General features: G+C 41.3%; 1 protein-coding gene and 1 pseudogene across 2 annotated transcripts in view; one reads left to right on the top strand and one right to left on the bottom strand.

Annotated features, from left to right (window-relative positions):
• MTF2 (metal response element binding transcription factor 2) overlaps positions 1 to 15,737 on the top strand; it is a 73,514-nt gene that overhangs the window by 11,438 nt on the left and 46,339 nt on the right. The gene's annotated exons all lie outside the window — the stretch shown is intronic.
• LOC308516916 (RAF proto-oncogene serine/threonine-protein kinase-like) lies at positions 12,265 to 14,603 on the bottom strand (annotated as a pseudogene). Its single transcript has 2 exons — positions 12,665 to 14,603; positions 12,265 to 12,504 (listed from the first exon to the last, which is right to left on the bottom strand). The product of its transcript is annotated as an RAF proto-oncogene serine/threonine-protein kinase-like (transcript).

The raw sequence follows: 15,737 nt of genomic DNA, 5'->3' as shown, positions 1-15,737 counted from the left end.
TAGTACTAAAAATACATTTATACTAAATTTCAAAACATTCACATAATATAGTTTTGGGTACTAATGACATTATCTCTTAATTATGAGTTAATATCAACAAATATATATTGGTTGTCCATCTTGAAGAAAATACTACACTTTGGTTCTATATGCTGCGGAGAATTAATTTATTTGTTGAACAAATGCTATTGATGATCTTCTATGGGACATATAGTTTAAGGTGCTAGAGATACATTGTTGAACAACATGAGTCATGTTCACTGCCCTTGTGGAGTATGTGTTATTTTTGGAGGAAGGACACACTAGCACAAAGACAAGTAAACACAGCATCTATGTAGCTTTTTGCTAAAATTGTTTAACCTAACGTTTAATCATGAGGAAACAATAAGACAAATTCAATATGTGTAGCATGCTAACAGGATAGCTGATTTAAAAAAATGCCTATAATAATAAAAGCATAATATGCTAATTAGACCAGACAGCCAAACCACCTTCCTGAAGTCCTTCTGGATGAAGGTGGGGTTGTGAGGGCTGAGCCCCTTGCACGAATTTCGTGCATCGGGCTCTAGTATATTTAATAAAAATATCTCCAAACAAGGACGATACAGCTGATATTGAAGGAGACAAAAGAGACATGACAAATGCAAAGTGTGAACCTTGACTGGATCCTAGATTTGGAAAACAGCTTTAAAGAACATTTTTGTATATAATTGGAGAATTTGGGCTGTACATCAGACAATAATATTAATGTTAAATTTGGTGGCTGTGATAATGGTCTCGTGGCTGCATAGGAGAAGGTTCATTGTTTTAAAGGGGTACATCTGATATGTATGGGTGAAATGTCATAATGTCTGCAACTTTCAAATGGATGAGCAAAAAAAAGTGTGGGGGAAGGGAGAAAGAAATGTGAAATATAGATAAATCTAGGTGAAGAGTATAGTGATTATTATTGATTATATTTGGCAATTTCCAAAAGAAAGAATTGGGGGAAAAGAATTATAGGTTATAATAAAGAACAAGAATTCTTTGATAGAGACTATTGTAGAGTACAACTACTTTAGTAGAATTACTTAGACGAATTAGCAATGCAAAGAATGGAGGAGTCAGGGCAGTTTTTGTAGGAGGTACAATATGTATGAATGTCTTGACTGGGAAAGATCTTTGTTTTTGAAGATTGAAAGGAGGCCTGTATGGCTACATCTGGAGATGCAAAGATGTGACAGTCCTATGGAAGGAAAAAACTAACATGTGATACTTGTAGTATTTTCAGCCTAATAAATATCTTAATGTCCCAGTTTTGTTGGTGTTTGAACTATATATACAGTTTTGTGTGTGTGTGTGTGTGTGTGTGTGTGTGGCTTTTTTTTTTTTTTTTGTATTTATCTGTAGAGCTTTGGAAAAAGTAAACTAGATACAGTTGTGTGTCCCTAAGCTTTTCATTGTGTCAAAATCAGGGATAGGCCCTAGCCAGTTTGGCTCAGTGGATCGAGTGTTGGCTGTGGACCAAAGGGTCCTGGGGTTGATTCTGGTCAAGGGCATGTACCTTGGTTGCAGGCTCCTCCCCGGCCCAGGACCTGGTCAGGGCTCATACAGGAGGCAACCAATTGATGTGTTTCTCTCACATTGATGTTTCTCTCTGTCTTTCCTCTCTCTTCCACTCTCCCTAAAAATCAATGGAAAAATATTAACAACAACAGCAAAAAACATCAGGATATACAGCTGTTTGTATCTCAGGAAACTAAGCAACCAAGTTGAACCATCTCTAGGAATACATTTCGTCATTAGTAGAGTTAAATGTGTTTCATCGCTTAAACTTAGACTTATAAATGTGTTGTGGCTAAATGTTCTGTGGACAAGAAAAAATGCCAGTCAGTGACTTGATTTCACCACTTGTTAAGTCTGAAAATATTCTTTGTCTTCCCACTGTATTTTGTGACCAGTTCATAATTGGAATCCAAAATGACAAATATCTAGAATAATTTAGATTGTATCAGATAATGTGACCTATTAGAGTTTACCATATTAGGAGTCAAGAGTTTTGGAATTTTTTAGAGCAATTTTTAGAGCTATAAGGAAGTGATTTTACTTCTGAGTTATAGATTTTTTATTTGTTAGAGGAAATAATAGTCTCCCCTTCTATCCTATGACATTATTATTAGGAGAAAATGAGATATGAATGCTCTTGAGAAAGTTAAGCAGTATGTAGTAAGGTGAAGAGTTTTTTCAAGCCCTTTTAATCTATCTGCTCTACTACCCATGATCAGTTCATATGTTTCTTTTAGGAATTGGAACTGCTTAACTCTAGGACAGAGTTAATGGCTTGCAGCAAAGATACCTCAGGCCCTGGCTGGTTTGGCTCAGTGGATAGAGTGTTGGCTTGCCAACTGAAGGGTCCTGGGTTCGATTCTGATCAAGGATATATGCCTGGGTTGTGGGCTTGATCCCCAGTAGGGGGTGTGCATGACTTGCCCAGTTAGGAATTTATGATCAGACTAGAGGCCCAGTGCACAAAAATTTGTGCACTCGGGGGTAGGGGGTACCTCAGCCCGGCCTGTGCCCTCTCGCAGTCTGGGGCCTCTCGGGGGTGACCACTTGCTGGTTTAGGCCTGCTCCCCGGGGGATTGGGCCTACGCTGGCAGTCAGACATCCCTCTGGCAGCCCAGAAGCCCTCAGAGGATGCCCACTTGCCAGCGGGGAGCACACCTAAGCTGCAGTCAGACATCCTTAGCACTGCTGAGGAGGCAGGAGAGGCTCCCACCACCACTGCTGTACTGGCAGCCATCAGCCTGGCTTGTGGCTGAGCAGAGCTCCCCCCTGTGAGAGCGCACTGACCACCAGAGGGCAGCTCCTGCATTGAGCATCTGCCCCCTGGTGGTCAGTGTGTGTCATAGTGACCAGTCACTCCCAGTCCTTCTGCTGTTAGGGTCAGTTTGCATATTACCCTTTTACTATATAGGATAGAGGCCTGGTGCACGGGTGTGGGCCGGCTGGTTTGCCCTGAAGGGTGTCCCGGATCAGGGTAGGGGTCCCGCTTGGGTGCCTGGCCAGCCTGGATGACGGGCTGATGGCTGTTTGCAGCTGGTCACACCCCCTTCAGGGTGGGGGTCCACACTGGGGTGCCTGGCCAGTCTGGGTGAGGGGCTAAGGGCCGTTTTCAGGCTGGTGGGCGACTGAAGTTCCCTGCCTCTTTTTTCTTTTTATTCTGGGATTTATTTACCTTCTATAGCTGTCACTGGAGCTGAGAGCCGGCTCCAGCTCTGAGGCCATGGCTGGCTGAAAGCAGGTATCTGGGTTTGTTTAGCTTCTATAATTGAAACATTGTTGCATCCGGTACTCAGAGCTGGGCCGCGGCAGGCGGGGAACCTTGTCTTCCTCCATCACTGGAGCAAGCAAGACTCCTGCTCGCTTCAGCTGCATGGCTGCCGGCTGCCATCTTTGTTAGCAGTTAATTTGCATATCCTGCTGATTAGCCAATCGGAAGCGTAGTGGAGGTACGGTTAATTACCATGTTTGTCTATTATTAGATAGGATCGCCCTGTGAGGTTATTCTCCCTTCCTTTCTGAAATCAATAAAAAATATATTTTTTAAAAAAGATATCTCAGTTCTGTTATTTCTTCTTCCCTGGTCTTAGGGTCAAATTCTGCAGGGTTATAATGAAAATTCTGAAATTTTCATTCAGATCACATTTGCCTGAATTGTTAATGAGTTTCATTTATGTTATTGCAATCAATCTTAGCAATTCTGGACTTGAATATGAATGTATATATTTAACTTGAAGTTAACTATGGTTTTTATGTATATTATTAGCTTTGTTGGGTTTTGGTGTTTTAAATCTGTAGTTACCTGCCTATTGCACCTGCAAGATAACTAATCATCTTACAACTAATATGTCATCAGGGATTTCCAAACTAATAATTAGTAGCTAGTATTAAATGTTATTGTGGAGACATTCTGTTTTCAGTTTACACAAATAGTTAAGATGACTGGATACTTAATAATTATATTTATCCATGTTGTTTACAATGTTTTAAAAGTTATGACTTAACGATTTTTTATAGTTTATAAAAATCTTTTTGTGCCCTAGCTGGATTGTCTCAGTGGATAGAGCGTTGGCCTGCGGATTGAAAGGTCTTGGGTTCAGTTCTGGTCAAGGGCACATGCCTGGGTTGTGGGCTTGGTTCCCAGGGGGAGGGGGCATGCAGGAGGCCACCAATCAATGATTCTCTCTAATCATTGATGTTTCTATATCTCTCTCCCTTTCCCTTCCTCTGAAATCAATAAAAAAATATTTAAAAACACCTTTTTGTGATTACATAAGTACTGTGTACATGTTGCAAAAGTCTAAACATACAGAAATGTTCAATCAAACTATTTTATTCTAAATTTTAGGGTACTTAAGCATATTTTCTGTAATTCTATGATAAGAGCGAAAGCTACATTTACTGTATACACCTCTGTCATTGCTTGACCTGTTAGACGGCTAAGTTAATTTTAATTCTGGAGGGCTCAGGCTAAACCTGAGGCTAGGGTAGCGAATTTGGTTCTACTTTTAGTTTCAATCTTGAAGTGAGGTGAAATTAGTTTTTTGGCTTTTTAATTCTACATTTAAATACACAAATTTGGAGTCGTGTGTTGTAGAATATGTGCATTCGTAGGATAGTGATATTTGCTTGATAGATAGAGGATTCACTAATGTATGTCTGTCTTGGTAAGTATAGGTGTTCATTAATTTATTCAAGAGAGAAAAGTATCTACCTTCTGTCAGACACTGTGAAAAGTTTTAGATATCCTAGTGATGAGCAGAATATTTTCTTTCCTTTGTAACTTGAAATGCAAATTCCATTTGTTGACATTGAGTTATTTTAGGTCAAATTTCTAGAAAATTGGTTGATTCCGCTTAGATACCTGTGTATGAAAGTAAGAATAAATTTTTTAGAATATGAATATTTGTGGTTAGGTTATTTTTCCCCTAGTTCCAACAACTTCTCCGTTCTTGTAACGAGTAGCTTGTATTAATGCTCAAATTATTCCCACTCTAAAGCCTTCTTTGACCTTTTTGAGGAGATGTTTAGAAAGAGCAAGCTAAACTTAGCCTGTTAGTCTTCACTTATAAACCCCATGTGGTCTGGCATTTGAACCCAGTGATCATAGGTGACTTTAGGATTGTTAATTTCAATAAACAATTTTTATTACTCATTTTACCTAACCTATTAGGTACATTCGATAGACTACTTCCTCCTTTTTCTTAGTTTTCTTTTTTTTAATGATACTCTTTCTGGGTTGTTTTTTCTAAGAGGATTTTTTTCTCATCGTTCAAATGAGTTTTCCAAAGATTCCCAGATTTGACTTTCATGAACCATTAACTTTTTTTAGTGGGATAAAGGTAGTGTGCTGACATAGGCTTGCCACCTTTTTATTTTGGAAAGAAGAAGGTTATTAAAAATTGCCACTTATCACCCTTATTTTATAAAAGAAAAGATATTTTAACTCTAAGAATCTAAGGACATGCTCTCAAAATAGGAATTGCTTTTAAGTTGATTAATCTTAGTTAAAAATTCAATATTGCTCTTGCTTTTCTTTTTACTGGTCTGTGGACTTAATTACATTTGACAACCACTTCCTTAAAACAGGAGAGAGTGGGTAGTCCACAACCCAGGCATGTACCCTTGACTGGAATCGAACCCGGGACCCTTCAGTCCACAAGGCGATGCTCTATCCACTGAGCCAAACCAGCTAGGGCTCTTGTTCTATATTATAACGTTTAATTCTTTCCCCCCCAATTCTTTCTTTTGGAAATTGCCAAATATAATCGATTGCCTTCCACATGTATCCTGACAGGGGGATCAAACCCACAGCCTGAGCATGTGCCCTGATAGGGAATTGAACAAATGACCTTTTGGTGCATAGGACGACTCTCAACCAACTCAGCCACACTAGGCTAGGGCAATAATATGGACATTTTAACAGTATCAGTTCTTTCAGTCCATGAGCATGGAATATATTTTTGTTTGTGTCATTTTCAATTTCTTTTATTGATGCCTTAATAGTTTTCAGTGTATAGTTTTTTTTAACTCCGTGGTTAAATTTTTTCTCAGGCATTTTTTGGGCGGGGGGGGGGGTGTAATTGTAAATGGGATTGTTTACTTAATTTCTCTTTCTGATAATTACTAGTGTATAGCAACACAACAGATTTTTATATATTGATTTTGTATTCTGCAACTTTGTTTATTCTAATAGTTTTTTTGTGTGTGGAGTGTTTAGGGTTTTATATATATGTTGAATACGGTGAGAGTGGCCCGGCTGGCGTGGCTCAGTGGTTGGGGCCTTGACACATGAACCAGGAGGTCACAGTTCGATTGAGTCCCAGTCAGGGCACATGCCCAGGTTGCGGGCACGATCCCCAATAGGAAGCATGCAGGAGGCAGCCGATTAATGATTCTCGTCCTTAATGTTTCTATCTCTCTCTCCCTCTCTCTTCCTCTCTGAAATCAATACAAATATATATATATTTTTTAAAGGTGGTAAGAGCGGGCATCCTTGTATTGTTCCTGATCTTAGAGGAAAAGCTTTCAGTTTCTCATCATTGAGTATGGTGTTAGCTCTGGGCTTATCATATATAGCCTTTATTATGTTGAGGTTTGCTCCCTATCTTAAATGGATATTGAACTTTGTCAAATGCTTTTCTGCATCTATTAAGATGATTGTGTCCATGTGGTATAACACAATGATTGATTTGTGGATGTTGAACCATTCTGGTATCCCTGGAATAAATCCCACTTGATTATGGTGATCCTTTTACTGTATTGTTGAACTAATTTTGCTGAGAATTTTTACATCTATGTTCATCAGCAATACTGACCTATAATTTTCTTTTCTTGTAGAGACCTTGTTTGGTTTTGGTGTCAGGGTAATGTGGGCCTCATAAAATGAGTTTGGAAGTGTTCTCTCCCCTTCTTTTTTCTGGATTGGTATTCTTCTTTCACTTTGTGGGAGAATTTTCCAGTGTATGTATTGTGTCCTAGATGTTTGATCCTTCATAGTTTTTTAAATTATAGATTCAGTCTCCTTACTGGTAATGTTTATTCAGATTTTCTATTTCTTTCTTTTTTTTTTATTGCATAAAGTAATACAAAGGGTATTACATATGTGTCCATTTTTTCCCCCCTGCCCTAGACAGTCCCCTAGCCTCCCCTATCCCCCAGTGTCTTATGTTCATTGGTTATGCTTATATGCATGCATACAAGTCCTTTGGTTGATCTCTTACCCCCCTACCTCCTGCCCCTCAACCCTCCCCGGCCTTCCCGCTGCAGTTTGACAATCTGTTTGAGGCAGCTCTGCCTCTGTATCTATTATTGTTCAAAAGTTTATAATGGCCTCTATTATCCATGAATGAGTGAGATCATGTGGTATGTTTCCTTCATTGACTGGCTTATTTCACTTAGCATAATGCTCTCCAGTTCCATCCATGCCGTTGCAAATGGTAAGAGTTCCTTCCTTTTTAGAGCAGCATAGTATTCCATCGTGTAGATGTACCACAGTTTTCTAATCCATTCATCTACTGATGGGCACTTAGGCTGTTTCCAGATCTTAGCTATGGTGAATTGTGCTGCTATGAACATAGGGGTGCATATATCCTTTCTGATTGGTGTTTCTGGTTTCTTGGGATATATTCCTAGAAGGGGGATCACAGGGTCAAATGGGAGTTTCATTTTCAGTTTTTTTTTGTTGTTTTTTTTTTAATATATTTTATTGATTTTTTACAGAGAGGAAGGGAGGGAGATAGAGAGTTAGAAACATCGATGAGAGAGAAACATCGATCAGCTGCCTCCTGCACACTCCCACTGGGGATATGCCCGCAACCCAGGTACATGCCCTTGACCGAAATCGAACCTGGGACCCTTCAGTCCGCAGGCCGACGCTCTATCCACCGAGCCAAACCAGTTTCGGCCATTTTCAGTTTTTTGAGGAAACTCCATACTGTCTTCCATAGTGGCTGCACCAGTCTGCATTCCCACCAGCAGTGCACAAGTGTTCCTTTTTCTCCACATCCTCTCCAGCACTTGTCGTTTGTTGATTTGTTGATGATAGCCAGTCTGACAGGTGTGAGATGGTACCTCATTGTTGTTTTGATTTGCATCTCTCGGATGATTAGTGACTTTGAGCATGTTTTCATATGTCTCTTGGCTTTCTGAATGTCCTCTTTTGAAAGGTGTCTATTTAGGTCCTTTGCCCATTTTTTGATTGGATTGTTTATCTTCTTTTTATTAAGTTGTATGAGTTCCCTATAAATTTTGGAGATTAGGCCCTTATCAGATATGACATTGGCAAATATGTTTTCCCACACAGTGGGTTTTCTCGTTGTTTTGTTGATGGTTTCTTTTGCTGTGCAGAAGCTTTTTATTTTGATGTAATCCCATTTGTTCATTTTCTCTTTAGCTTCAAGTGCCCTAGGAGCTGTATCAGTGAAGAAATTGCTTCGGCATATGTCTGAGATTTTGTTGCCTTTGGATTCTTCTAGAATTTTTATGGTTTCCTGTCGTACATTTAAGTCCTTTATCCATTTTGAGTTTATTTTTGTGTATGGTGTAAGTTGGTGGTCTAGTTTCATTTTCTTGCATATATCTGTCTAATTTTCCCAACACCATTTGTTGAAGAGACTATCTTGGCTCCATTGTATGTTCTTGCCTCCTTTGTCAAATATTAATTGAGCATATTGGTTCGGGCCGTCTATTTCTTCATGATTCAATCTTGATAGGTTACGTGTTTCTGAAAATTTATTTCTTTTAGGTTGTTGTGCATTGTTGATGTATAATTGTTCATAGTATCTTATGATTCCTTTTGTATTTCTGTTATATTAGTTGTAGCCTCTTCTCTTTTATTTCTGATTCTTGTCTGTTTTGATTCTTGACTTCATCTACTGTGGTTGATCCCCTATAAATTATTCATTTCAGTTAGTGTATCTTTAATTTCTGACTGGCTCTTTATGATTTTCATCTCCTTTTTATGCCATTGAAGTTCTCACTAAGTTCTACCCTTATAACCAGTGTTTTGAAATCTGCATCTAATATTTTGCTTTTCTTCATTTTGTTTAGTTATTTTTCTGGAGTTTTTTTGTTCTTTCATTTGGGACATGTTTCTTTGTCTCCTCATTTTGGCAGCTTTTCTGTGTTTGTGTGTATTAGGTAGAGCTGCTGCATCTCCTGAGCTTGGTAGAGTGGCCTAATGTAGTAGGTGTCCTGTAGAGTTGAGTGACACAGCCTCCTCAGTGTAGTTGAGTCTTGCTTGCTTTTGTCATGCCAATGGGAGGGATTTACCTGCAGGCTGATTGGCTGCAACGACTGGCTGTGACCACTTTGGAGGATCAGCTTTGCAGGTGTCCACCCCATGGAGGGTGACTTACTTCATTGGGACTCTGGTGCCTGCTGAGTCCTCCCCTTGAGTTTGTCACTTGTGGAAATGGATGGGTGGTGCTTTGTTGTGGTCTGAAGCTGTCCACTGGGTGCACTGACTTTGGGGCCTCCTGCGAGGTGCCGGCTAAGGTCAGTCATCACCTTGTTCTACCCAGGGCCACCCGGCATGAGCTACAAAGCGATCTGCAGGTGAATGCTACTTGTGCTGGGCTTGGAGATGCCCAGGAGAGACCAAGCTGCAAAACAAGGCCGATTGCTGGGTATGGGGCCACTTAGTGAGAGATTTGAGGGATGCTGGGGCCAGATGCTACTTGTTTGAGAGATTTTTAAAAAGTCCACTGCATGAACCAAGAGAGTCTATTCAAATGGAAAAGCCACTTGAAGCAGCTTTGGTGGACCAGCAAGTTGGGTGGGGCAGTGTCTCAGGGGATCACCAGGGCAGGAGGAACAGTGATAGCCAGGCTGATATGGCCTCTGCCTGCTGACTCAGTGTGGGGGAGCTCAGGAAAGAAACAATGTTTTCTAAGTTGTAGGGTTAAATAGTTTATTGTTGATTTTTGTGTGGGATGTTTTTGTTTGTTTGTTTGTTTTTTGAGGTATGCCTGTAATGCTATGAACTTCTCTCTCAGGACTGCTTTTGCTGTGTCCCAGAGATTTTGGGTTGTTGTGTGTTTGTTTTCATTTGTTTCCAGGAAGTTTTTTATTTCTTTCTGGATCTTGTTGGTAACCCATTCATTGTTTAATAACATGCTATTTAGCGTTCATGTGTTTGAATGTTTTGGGGTGTTTTTACTGTGTTGCTATCTAATTTCATCCCACTGTGATCCGAGAGGATGGTTGATATGATTTCAATCTTCTTGAACCTTGTAGAGACTTGTTTTGTATCCTCACATGTGGTCTATCTTTGTGAGTGATCCAGGTGCACTTGAGAAGAATGTATATTCTGCTGCTTTGGGGCAAAATGTTCTATAAATGTCAATTAAATCCGTCTGTCCAGTGTGTCCTTTAGAGTCACTGTTTCCTTAAGTTTTTGTCTGGAAGATTATCCAGTGAAGTCAGCAGGGTGTTAAAGTCCCCTACTGTGACTGTATTGTTGCCTACCTCACAGTTAAAATCCTCTAAAAGTTTTTTATATATTTAGGTGCTCTTGTATTGGGTGCATGTATGTTTACCAGGGTTATAGCCTCTTGTTGGATGGATCCCTTTAGTATTATGTAGTGACCTTTGTTGTCACTTATGATGGCCTTCATTTTAAAGTCTATTTTGTCAGATATGAGTATTGCTATTCCAGCTTTTTTTTTTCTTTTCATTTGCTTTGCAATTTTTTTTCACAACCCTTCACCCTCATCCTGTGCACTTAAGTTCTTTTGTGTGTCTTTTGTCCTGAGGTGGGTCTCTAATAGAGCATATAGTTAGGTCATGTTTTTGTATCCATTTAGCTACCTTATGCCTTTTGATTGGAGCATTCAGTCCATTGACATTTAGGGTTATTATTGATAGGTACTATTTATTGCCATTTTAATTCTGTATGCCTAGGTTTCTCTCTCTGTTGCTTATTCTCATTACTGCAATCCCTTTACATTTCTTATAATGCTGGCTTGGTGGTGATGTGCTCCTTTAGCCTTTTTTATTTTGTCCGGGAAGCTCTTTATTTGATCATCTATTTTGAATGATAGCCTTGCTAGATACAGTAATCTTGGTCTCAGATTCTTGCTTTGCATTACCTTGAGTACTTCATGCCATTCCCTCTGACCTGTAGAGTTTCTGATGAGAAATCAGGTGTCAGCCTTATGGGAACTCCTTTGTAGGTAACAGTTTTTCTTTTCTCTTGCTGCCATTAAGATTTTCTCTTTGTTTTTAATTTTTGGCATTTTAATTATGATGTGTCTGCACATGGGCCTGTTTGGGTTTTTCTTGCTTGGGGTTCTCTATGCCTCCTGAAGTTGTGTGACTTTTTCCTTTACCAGGTTAGGGAAGTTTTCTGCCTTTCTTTCTTTCTTTCTTTCTTTCTTTCTTTCTTTCTTTCTTTCTTTCTTTTTTTTTTGCCATTATTTCTTCAAACACATTCTCTATCCCTTTCTCCCTTTCTCCCTTTCTACCTCATCTGGCACACCTGCTATTCAAATATTGTTGTTTCTGTAGTCCCACTGCTCCCTTAAGTTATCCTCCTGTTTTTGTGTGTGTGTTGTTGGTTTGTTTTTGTTTTTTACATTTAATTTATTTTTATCAAAATAACATAATTGAGGAACCATCAGATAACTGTATTTTGTCAGGCGCAATAAAAACAAAATTAAAAACCAAATCAAGAAAACTTGTATTCCTGGTTTCCTCTCAAATGACATGACTGTTGAGAGACAAGGCTGGTCGATGGCCCCACCCCATAGGGGCAACTCCTAGAAGACAAAATTCAGCATGATGGAAGACTGCTCCCTGACAGAGCTGAGACTTCGAAGGGTAGGCCGGGCACCTCTTCTGGAAAACGATCCCAGTGCACTGGAGAACTCCATAAAAAAAGGAAGGTTCCCCAAACTCCATAGTTCTAAAGTACCAAAGCACTCCTTTAGGCGGCCATGGTCTTGACAGTCCTGGGCTATTTGGTGCTGTTATGTGCAGAACTACCTGTTTGGTGCCACACTACTCACCACTATCTCTGAAGAAAAAGTCCTTCCTGTGATAAGCATTCCTCATAGGAGCTGATTCTCAAAATCCCCGTGTCCCCCCATCATGGCTGGTTTGCCTACCTTCATTTTCCCTCCAAGTGCTTTTCATGCCCTAAAAATACTTGTCTAACCAGTGGCCGGGTTCCCAGATCATATTTTGCCATCAGCAGCCACTGGTGAATCTAGAGAAGGCTCAGCTCATGAGCATGGAGGATGCAGGTAGGGAGCAGGATAAACCAGCATTGTAAATGGCTTCCTTCTCCCAGGACCAGAAAGGGCAGAAAAGAAGGTAACATGAAGTAAGGCCCTTTGAGTAGAAGGTCCTTAGCGGCAGCTTCTCTGAAAACAAGCTCTCTGCTCCTATAGAAAGGGAGCAGAAAGATGGTGCCTTCTGTCTCTCCATGTCATCTGTCATCTCTTCCTCCCCGATGGCCTGAGTATAGGTGCAAATTCAGCTAGAAGACAGGCAGTCTAGGCAGCATTCGCCAATCTTTCGGACCTCACGGACCACCAGTGGTCCCCGGACCACCGGTTGGCGACCGCTGCTCTAAAGGTTTCCTTAAACCAGCAGTTGCCAATCTTTCAGACCTTACGGAACACCAGTGGTCCGCAGACCACTGGTTGGTGACGCCTGGTCTAGGGGACGTGGTCAGTGTGCAGGCATTGATATCCTCGGTGTGGGCTGCCTGATTCAGGGATGGCTCAGAAGCGCTCCGGTTGATTTTCGGTAGAGAGTGTTGGAGCAGCTCAATGGAAGACAGGATCTGGGGGAAAAAAGACCTCTCTTCCTTAACTTTCTTGACACAGTCAGCTACAAGCCTCTTCATTGCTTCAGGGCAGTTCTTGTATAGTTTACTAAGGTCTGGGGAGGCATTCCCTTGGCCCACCATGAAGAGGATCTATTTTGATTGTTGATGTGGGAGTAAGGTAGCTCCCCTGTCATGAGCTCATACAGCACAATGCCATAGGAGTGGACGTCAGACTAAGCTGAATGGGTTATTAGCCTGCATTCGGATCATCTCTGGGGCCATCTACAAGATAGAGCCAGTGGATTGTTCAACCTGCTGAGAACCACTCCAGCGCAACTTCACCGTTGCCAAACCAGAATCTCCAATTTTCACTGTCAGGCCTTCATGGAGAAATATATTGTTGGATTTCATGTCTCTGTGGATGATGTATTTTACATTGCAAGTAGTCCATTCTCTGAGCCGTCTGATGGGCAATGTCAATCAGCTGGAACATCTGGAAGTTGGTCTCTTAGACATGCAGGTGTTTGTAGAGGTTGTTGCCCTCACATCATTGGGTCACAATCGCCAGGTTGTCCTTCGTCATATACCCATAAAGAGCAGGATGTACATGTGTTGTGTTTTGCGCAAGACAGCCACCTCATTCCTGAAGGCCTGAAACTGCTCTGGCGTGGGGTCAACAACCTTTAGGATCTTTACTGCAACGTCTCTATGCCACTTGTCCTTAAAAACAGTTCCAAAGGAGCCTGACCCAGTCTGAGTGGAGAGCATCACTTCACTGGCTTCTTTTTCCCAGTAATAACTTGAATCTCTCTGTCCACGAGGCCTAATTTTGTTTTCTCCAGGGACCCAGATCCTGGTGCCTGCTCTCTCTGTGCCGGCATAGGGGTTTTGGGCTGTGACCAGCCCGTTGGGCTCAGATTGTTGGGGCTGCTAGACAAGGCTGAAGGTGAGGCTGGTTCACTGTGACTTCAGATTGCATCCTCAATCATCCTGTGTAATGCTGACCATGTGAACATTAGGTGTGGATGTTGACCTCTGCTTCTGGGAAAGGGAACCTTCAGAGGAGGGGTTGGAGGTGTTGAATATAAAGGCATGGGGTGTGGAGTATCTGTCCTGGGAACTAGCAGGCATCTGGAAAGCAGACTCTCGCATCCTGTGCATTGTCAGAAGGTAGTGCTGGGACTAACGGTGATAGTGGAATTTGGAAACAGTAAGAGTTGTCTGACATTACTCTAGTCCACACACATAGTAGGTACTTTAGTGCTACAATGCTCGTGAAATTTGTAGCCACAAGTCTGACATCGAAATCCATTTAGTAGGAACTTCTGACACATGTCACAGAAGGCAAGCTTCACAGGAAGGTCTTCCGAGCAAAGTTGTGTGTTGTGAGAGGAACGTGATCCATCAAGTCTACTTCAAGTTCTTCTGCAATCAAGGAGGCAGCATCAGTTTTTGTGCTTTTTTACCTTTGTGTTCGTGGAGAAATCTGAATGCTGCACAGCACTCCAGTTGTAGGCCCCTCACCTTGAGTGCTTTTCATAAGGCAGTCATGCAAACTCATTCCATTTCATACACTGACCACTGTTCTTTGCTTGTTTGGCAAGAAAACACGGAATAGTATTGCTTGTCTTAGAAGAGTCCATAAGTTTGCCGTTATCTGATGCTTGGCGCTGATAGCCAAACTGCTGAAATATTGGGAAATGCAGGTGGGGCCATCAGACATTGCGTCTTTGAATCCAAAACCGTTGCTGATCGTCTTCTAGGCCCCCTGTATGTGCTTCATTGATGCAACTTACACAATACTTAAACCTGAAGAAGCCAGGCCGTCTCCATGTCCGTGACCCATCTAGTGGCAGCATCTGGCCCACTCCTCCTCCCAAAGCCGGGTTAGGGAGAGGAAAGTGGTCACATTCGGCGTGTCCCCAGCCCAGGGGACGGGTCCCTCATCATTGCACTCGCGCTCCCCGCCTCAGGGCACAGGCCCCAAAGCCCGGCCAGCTGGCCCTCTTTGGGACCCAAGGAGAGTGGCAGGGAACCCTTCCCGTCTCATGCTCCTTCTCGTCTTACTCCCGCCATGTAAGGTGGCAGCCCAGCACCTGCTGTGAAGAAGTGTCCTCCTGTTTTTTAACTGTTTTTTCTTTCTAGTTCTCTGATTGAGTGATTTTTTTCAACCCTGTCTTCTAATTCACTTATTTGACCCTCAGCTTCTGCTAATCTGCTGTGTATTCCTTCTAATGTGTTCTTTATTTGTGCTATGTCATTATTTCTGTTTTCATAGTTACTATATCTTTTCTCATGCCATTGAGCATCTTTACCATCATTACTGTGAACTATGTTTTAGATAAATTTCTTATCTCTGCTTCATTTTTCTCTTCTTATGGAGAATTCGCTTGTTCTTTCATTTGGGGGTTGTTTATTTGTCTCTTCATTTTGGCTGCTTGTTTGGGTTTGTGACTGACTATGTATTAGGTACATCCTCTATGCCTCTTAATCTCTACTGCAGGACAGTGTCAAATGCTGTTTCTGACATATTAGATCAGGCAAACACTCAAAGCCTCCAGAGATGACCTCTGCCTATAGACTGATAGGATTCCTCTTGAATTACCCCAGGCAATCATCCTCAGGCATGGGGAGAGGTTTTTTTCCAGCAGGGTGTGGCAGTTGCTTCTGCTTGGAGGTTAATTATTTATAGTCTCTTAAGTGGCCTCAGGGCAAGGTGTTTTCCAATAGTGTGGGTCAAGTATGTCAAACTCAAAGGCTAGCATGGGCCAAATAAACAAGGTTTAAGTTTATATGGGCTGCAAAACACCAAAAGCTTCAATTTTCATAGAAACATAGGTTTATGTCAATAGATAACATGCTGAATACAAAGGGCTAAAATAAATGAATAATCATTAACATAAATAATATGTTTTAA

This window comes from Myotis nattereri, assembly GCF_964212035.1.
Source record: "Myotis nattereri genome assembly, chromosome: 3".
In the NCBI taxonomy this organism is placed as follows: Eukaryota; Metazoa; Chordata; class Mammalia; order Chiroptera; family Vespertilionidae; genus Myotis; species Myotis nattereri.
Note: the sequence above shows the minus strand (reverse complement) of the source record. Positions and strands in the feature narration are given on the sequence as shown.